The following is a 7,060-nucleotide window of genomic DNA, read 5'->3' as shown; positions in this document are numbered from 1 at the left end:
AATTGCTTGAACCAGGGAGGTGGAGGTTGTAGTGAGCCAAGATCACGCCACGGCACTCCAGCCTAGGTGACAGAGTGAGACTCCATCTCAAAAAATAAAAAATATGCAAGCAGTCAAGAGACACACTAGAGGCCAAGCATGGTGGCTCCCTCTTCACATTCAGCATTTTGGGAGGCCAGCATAGGAAGAGTGCTTGAGGCCAGGTGTTCCGGACCAGCCTGGCCAACATAGTGAGACCCCAGCTCTGTAAAAAATACAAAACCATTGGCTGGGAGCAGTGGCTCACGCCTGTAATCCCAGCACTTTGGGAGGCCGAGGCAGGTGGATCACCTGAGGTCAGAAGTTCCAGACCAGCCTGGGCAACATGGTGAAATCCTGTCTCTACTAAAAATACAAAAATCAGCTGGGCACGGCAGCATACACCTGTAATCCCAGCTCCTTGGGAGGTTGAGGCAGGAGAATCACTTGAACCTGGGAGGCAGAGGTTGCAGTGAGCCGAGATGGTGCCACTGCACTGCTGTGTGACAGACTGAGACTCCATCTCAAAAAAAAAAAATTTTAGTTGGGTGTGGTAGTGTGCACCTCTGGTCCTAGCTATTTGGGAAGCTGAGGTGGGAGGATTGTTTGAGCCTGGGAGTTCAAAGCTGCAGTGAGCTATGATTGAGACACTGCACTCCAGCCTGGGCTACAAAGGGAGACCCTGTCTCTAAATATAATAATAATAATAAACACACCAGATGATGATGGGAAGTCATTGTGCTCTAGAGATCATAAAGCAGGTGTGGTAATAGGGAGGGAAGGATGGGGCACAGGAGAGGAGGAGGTCTGGGAAGGCCCCTCTCAGGCTGTGTCCCTTGAGCATTTTCCTGGGTGGCAGGAAGGAGGGAGTCGGTGCGTGGAGAGAATCTCATTCTAGGCTCTTTGCACCTTCCAAGTGCTTGGCTCCAAAGCAGGTGAATGAAGCAGTGGGAACCCAGGTGAGTAAGGAGGCACTCAGACAGGCGCAGCAAAGGAGACAGCTCAGGAAACCCCATAGGGGCTGTGAACAGAGCATGCAGGACTGGATTCTCGCAGGGTGATGGCAGCTTCAGAGGGAAACTCCAAGGACAAGAGCGCCCAGGGTGCCCACTCCAACTACTCCAGATGCCTCCCTGCTCTGGGGGCAGGGACAGGCAGGGTGCAGGGTGCAGGGTTCGGCTGGATTCCTGGCCATTGACTGACCCAGGCTGCCCTGGCTCTGAGCTGGTGACCTGGCTCCTGCAAGCTTGTATCCTCACTGGGGTCCTCCTCCTGCCCCTTCTCCACCTGGCACGGCAGGGCTGGGCACCAGGTCTCTTTGCCTGGTCCAGGAAATGTGCCTCCATTGGGGCCTGAGGTCCCACTTCTGGGTCTGGTCTCTTTCCTGCATTTCCTTCTCCAACCCTGAGGCATTCTAGGTTCTGGGGTTGTGTACTGTAGAATAACTGTGTCATCTCCCATACACTGAGTATTTGCTGCATGCCGGGCCCTGGGGGAGTCCCTTCCTTACCATGATAGCCAAACTCACAGCAGGAACTGGGGGCCAGAGATGGCCCCAGCCATCTCTGCCACCTGGTATTTACAGCCTCTCGTATATTGTAATAAGGTTAGTCTGTGCGACCAGTACAAGACAGTAGAAGTGAGGGCATGTCTTCCAAGGCTAGGTCATAAACCACATTACGCTTTCTCAGATCGCTCACCCTGGGAAGCCAGCTGCCCTGTCACGAGCAGCCCTTTGTGTTTTTTTTTGTTTTGTTTTGTTTTTTTTGAGACAGGGTCTTTCTCTGCAGCCCAGGCTGGAGTGCAGTGGTGCAATCAGGGCTCGCTGCAGCCTCAACCTCTGGGCTCAAGCGATCCTCCTACTTCAGCCTCCTGAATAGCTGGGACCACAGGTGCTTCACCATGCCTGGAGAATTTTTTACTTTTTGTAGAGAGGGGGTCTCCCTGTGCTGCCCAGGCTGGTCTGGACCTCCTAAACTCAAGCGATCCTCCCACCTCAGCCTCCTAAGGTGTTGGGATTACAGGTGTGAGCCACCACACATGGCCGTGAGCAGCGCTTTGGAGAGGCCCACGTGGTGAGGAACTGAGGCCTCCTGCCAACAGCCATGCACAGAAGCCATCATGGAAAGGGCTCCTCCAGCCCAGTCCAGTCTTCAGGACTGCAGCCCTGGCCAGCCCTTTTTTTTCTTTTTTGAAATGGAGTCTCACTCTGTCGCTCAGCCTGGAGTGCAGTGGCACAATCTTGGCTCACTGCATCCTCCGCCTCCCAGGTTCAAGCAATTCTTGTGCCTCAGCCTGCCAAGTAGCTGGGACTACAGGCATGCCCCACCATGCCTGGTGTATTTTTGTATTTTTTTTTTTTTTTTTAGAGATGAGTTTTCACCATGTTGGCCAGGCTGGTCTCAAACTCCTGATCTCAAATGATCCACCCCCCTCGGTCTCCCAAAGTGCTGGGATTACAGGCATGAACCAATGTGCCTGGTCCTGGCCAACATTTTGATTGTCACTTTATGAAAGACCCCTGAGCCAGAACTACCCAGCAAGGCCACTCCTGGACTCCTGACCCACAGAAACAGTGAGATATTAAACATTTGTTGTCTTCAGCTGGTAAGTTTTGGAGTCATTCGTTACGTAGCAACAGATAGCTAATACGGTCAGCTCCTTCAGTCCTCAGAAGTCTCTGCTGTGTAAGACTGTTGTTCTCCCCTGGTCCAAGCAGAAAACGGCAGCTCACAATCACCCAAAGAGGAAGTTGTGCAGAGAAATGCAAACTTGAGGGTTTGCATCTGTTGGAGCCGGTGCCGCATCAGACCTCTGGGCTTTCCATCCGTCGGCAACCACACCACCCTACTCAGCAAGCGTGACCTAGGCTTGGAAGGCTTAACTCCTCGAAATAAGCCCATGAGGGTCCATCGTCCTGATTTCACAGATGAGCAAACACGTTAGACCACCACGACTCACTCAGGGTCGCACAGCTGGTGAGGAGGGGCGCCCTGCCGGAACTCAGTCACCTGGGGTTATTGGAGGCTGGCGCCCTGCTGTGCAGGAGTGGCACCTCTTCAGGGCAGGGAGGAATGCTGGGGTGTCTGCCCAAGGCTGATCTTTGTGGTCTCAGGCTGTCCCCCAACTCCAGGGCTGCTGGGACTGGTGAAAACCTAAAGCTTCTCCTTCCACTTCCCCAAACCCTCAGCTGGCACAGAGCCTACAGCCTGGGGCGATAAGATGTGGTCACCTGCAGGACCCGGGTTTTAAGAAGCAGCTGTTTACTGTGGTCTTGAATTTTAAGGAGGTTTCAAGTCCAACTTGGACCCTCAGCTCCAGGGATGCCTGTAACCATGGCAGCGGCTCACAACAGCAACAGCAAATATTTGCCGAAAGAGAAAGAGCAGGGAGGGAGGGAGACAGCGAGGGAAGCAGGAGCAGGGCTCACCCCTGGGCACCTGCAGATGGCTGGGGGGCTATCCCTAGGTTCCCAGCGGGCACTCAGATGCCTCCAGTAACAACTTCTCTACTATCCTATGCCTGGGTGGAGGGTGTGTCTGTGGGGGTGTTGGAAGGTCCCATGCCCCGTCTTAAGCACTGTTTCCCCCAGGTCTCTGCATAAAATATGTCCCCAGGACAGCATGTCCAGGACCAGACTTCAGGTGGACCTCCTTTGACCTAATTATTCACGTGAACTTAGACAAGTCCTTTCTTTTACCAGAGCCTCAGTTTCCTCATCTGTGAAAGGGGAATAGCAAACTGGCCTGTGTTTTCAGAGGTGTGTGGCTAAAGTGAATTCCAGGCCAGGCACAGTGGCTCACACCTGTAATCTCAGCACATTGGGAGGCTGAGGCCAGAGGATTGCTTGAGGCTAGGAGTTTGAAACAAGCCTGGGCAGCAAAGTGAGACACTGTCTCTATAAAAAATAAAAATAAATAATTTTTTTTTTTTTTTTGAGACGGAGTCTTGCTCTGTCCCCCAGGCTGGAGTGCAGTGGTGCAATCTTGGCTCACTGCAATCTTCACCTCCTGGGTTCAAGTGATCCTCCTGCCTCAGCCTCCCGAGTAGCTGGGATTACAGGTGTGCACCACCAAGCCTGACTAATTTTTGTATTTTTAGTAGAGATGGGGTTTCACCATTGCTGGCCAGGCTGGTCTTGAACTCCTGGCCTCAGGTGATCCACTTGTCTCGGCCTCCTAGAGTGCTGGGATTACAGGTGTGAGCCACTGTGTCTGGCCAAAATCAATAAAAATTTAAAAAATAAAATGAATTCCAGCTGTCGCCGTCTAGAACACCCTGTTGAGGGATTGTTGTAAAGATCCTATTGCTGGCTTCCAGGACAGAGTGATGTCGTGAGCTCCAGGCCACATTCCATATAGCCCAGAGAGGGAAAGTGCCTTGCCCTGGGCCACACAGCAAGGGCAACGGGACCCAGAACTCAGCTACCTCATCCTGCTGCCTTCTCAGGCCATGAGGGCGCCCCCTGCTCGGCTGTCACCAGCTGTGTGGTTGTGACAGATGGCTGAGCCAGGCTTCCCTGCAGATGTGCTCAGGGCTTAGCTACTATCTGGGTCAGGGCCCTGGGTGAGCCATGTGCACGGACAGTGTCTGCTGAGCGAATTTCAGCAGAGAGAAGATGGAAATAGAACCCTGTAGGCCTAAGCCGCCAGGAAGGGACCCTGGGTTCTCCCAGTGGGGCGGTCCCTATCACCACAGGTTTCCAGGTTAACTGGTCCACATACAGACTTTGATGTATACATAGGCCAAATGCTGCATTTATATTTAAATTACATCTCAGGGGTAAAAAATAGACTACATCCTATTATTAAGAGAATGAGGTGTGCAGAGCTAGCATGCGGAAATACTACAGAGAGACCTAGGATGGAGCATCCGTTTTTTTCAGAAGTCTGGGGCCTTGGATCCTCACCTCTAAACGGGGGTGGTGTCCATGCTCCACATTCCCCCCAGCTGGGAATGAGTCCGAATATTCTCGTAAGACACTGGCCTGAAAGTCTCCTGGGAGGCATCTCCACCTGCCTCTTCTCAGCTGAAAGCTCATATATATTTATTTTTTTCATTTCCCTGTTTTTGCACTGGACATCCCTAAAATAGAACAGGAGGTAGGGCTGTGAGGAGAGGTCCCCAGGCACAGACTCTTCTTGGAGGTCCCCGAGGAATGGTCCAGCCTCCAAGAGCAGGAAACTGTTTGGTGAGGCTTCAGATTTACCCTCCACATCCATGCCATAAAGAGACCTGCAACAAAGTGGCCCTTTCTGCTGCAGAATTAAACCGAGAGCCCACTAGGGGTGGGACGCCCTCCTCATCTACACCACGTCTGGATTCCTCAGCTCTACCACAGGCCCCTGCTTCTAACGAGCAGCTTGGGGACCAGCTGAAGGGCTGCCCTGGGAAAAATGAACACTGTCTGCAGCAACTGAGCTGGTCCTGCACTTCGGGGTTGCTTGCCTAAGGAGAAGATGCTAGGTATGGCCATCTCCTGGGACTTCCCTACCACACAAGGCCAGCTCAGAACAGGCAGGAGGTCTGGGGCCTATAGAGCATGCACCCTGAGGAAGGACATCAGAGAGTTCCTCCACTCGAGCCCATCACCCTTTGGGGCAGACAGCTTGCTCAGTCCTTCCACTGTCCCTGGACAGATGTGCAGATGCGGAGTAAAAGATGGCAGACAGACCACACTCAGTTGAGGACTTATCCCCAGACTGGAAGCCACTGAACACTTGCTGGGATAAGGCTCCTGGAAGCCTCTATCAGGCCCCTGGGGCAGGTGGCAGCTGGCAGGCCTCCTCCCTCGTAGGGCTGTGTGGCCTCAGCCAGACCTTCCTTGCCTGCTGGTTGGGGCCTCAGCCCCCACCAGCCAGCTGACCTCAGCCACCTACCACCTGAGAGAGGAACTCTCTCAGCCTATCTCTGCCCCATCCAGCTGTAACCCTGACCCAAGCCTTGATCAAAGGCCAACACACATCTTGACAAAGACATCATTATTGATTTGCCCAAAACCAGTTATCAATAGCCACAATAAATGTAAATGGTCTAAATTCCCCAAGTAAAAGGCAGAGTGTGTCAGATTTCAACCCAGCCATTGCTCTCCTAGGCACTGGCCCTAGAGAAAATTCTTGCACACTGCATTAGTAGATATGCACCATCCAACAGTCCCTGAGTAAGAGAATGGATGGAGAACCATAATATATGCCGTCAGGAAAGACTAGATAGCAGTGAAAATTATCAGCCTGGAGAAATCTCAAAAACATAATATCAAGAAAAAAAAAGCAAGTCACAGAAGAACTCATAGAGTTTGATCAAGCAATGATATGCGTGGCCAATTCTCTCATCTCTGTCAAGTCTTGGATCAAATGTCTAACTTAAATTGTGAACCCCGACAAACACATTTCCATTCCCCCTTTCCCAGAGAACTTGTCATCTTCTAACAAATTATATAATTTACTTACTCATCTGTCTAGTAGTTATCATCATTTCCTTCCTCTGGAATGTTAGATCCACAAGGTGAGGAGTCTTTTTCTTTTTTGTTCATTGATTTCAACAAAGTACCCAGCAAAGTACCTGGTATAAAATAGGCATTAACTAAATATTTCTTAAATATTGGTCATCGGTACACAAATATTCATTTATGATTATTCTTTCAACTGTGCATATGCATATACTTTGTTGTATCTATGATGTCTCATAATAAAATATACTTTAAAGATGATAAATAGGTGTGATATTTCTTGCGAGATCTGAGTCTTGAGCTGAGACACAGACTCTCCAAAATCTATGCTGCCCTCTTAAGCACAGAAAGCCAGGGTTGACCATATTATTCCCGAAGGGCATAATCACTTGTGTATGATGATGAGTGACAAGGAAATGTCAACCCGCCTCCCAGCTGTAGTCTTCTGTGATTTATCTCTGCTTGAACAGGGTTTTAAAATGTGCCTGTGAATATTTGCACTGACAACTACAGAGAGCAGAATCGCTTTGTAGAGAAAAGTAAAACAACTTGGTAAATTTGTCTTGTGCTTCTTTGAGAAAACAATGGGAAACT

Source organism: Hylobates moloch, unplaced genomic scaffold (assembly GCF_009828535.3).
Source record: "Hylobates moloch isolate HMO894 unplaced genomic scaffold, HMol_V3 SCAFFOLD_1, whole genome shotgun sequence".
Classification (NCBI taxonomy): domain Eukaryota; kingdom Metazoa; phylum Chordata; class Mammalia; order Primates; family Hylobatidae; genus Hylobates; species Hylobates moloch.
The sequence above is the reverse complement of the archived record's forward strand: the minus strand, read 5'-3'. Positions refer to the sequence as shown.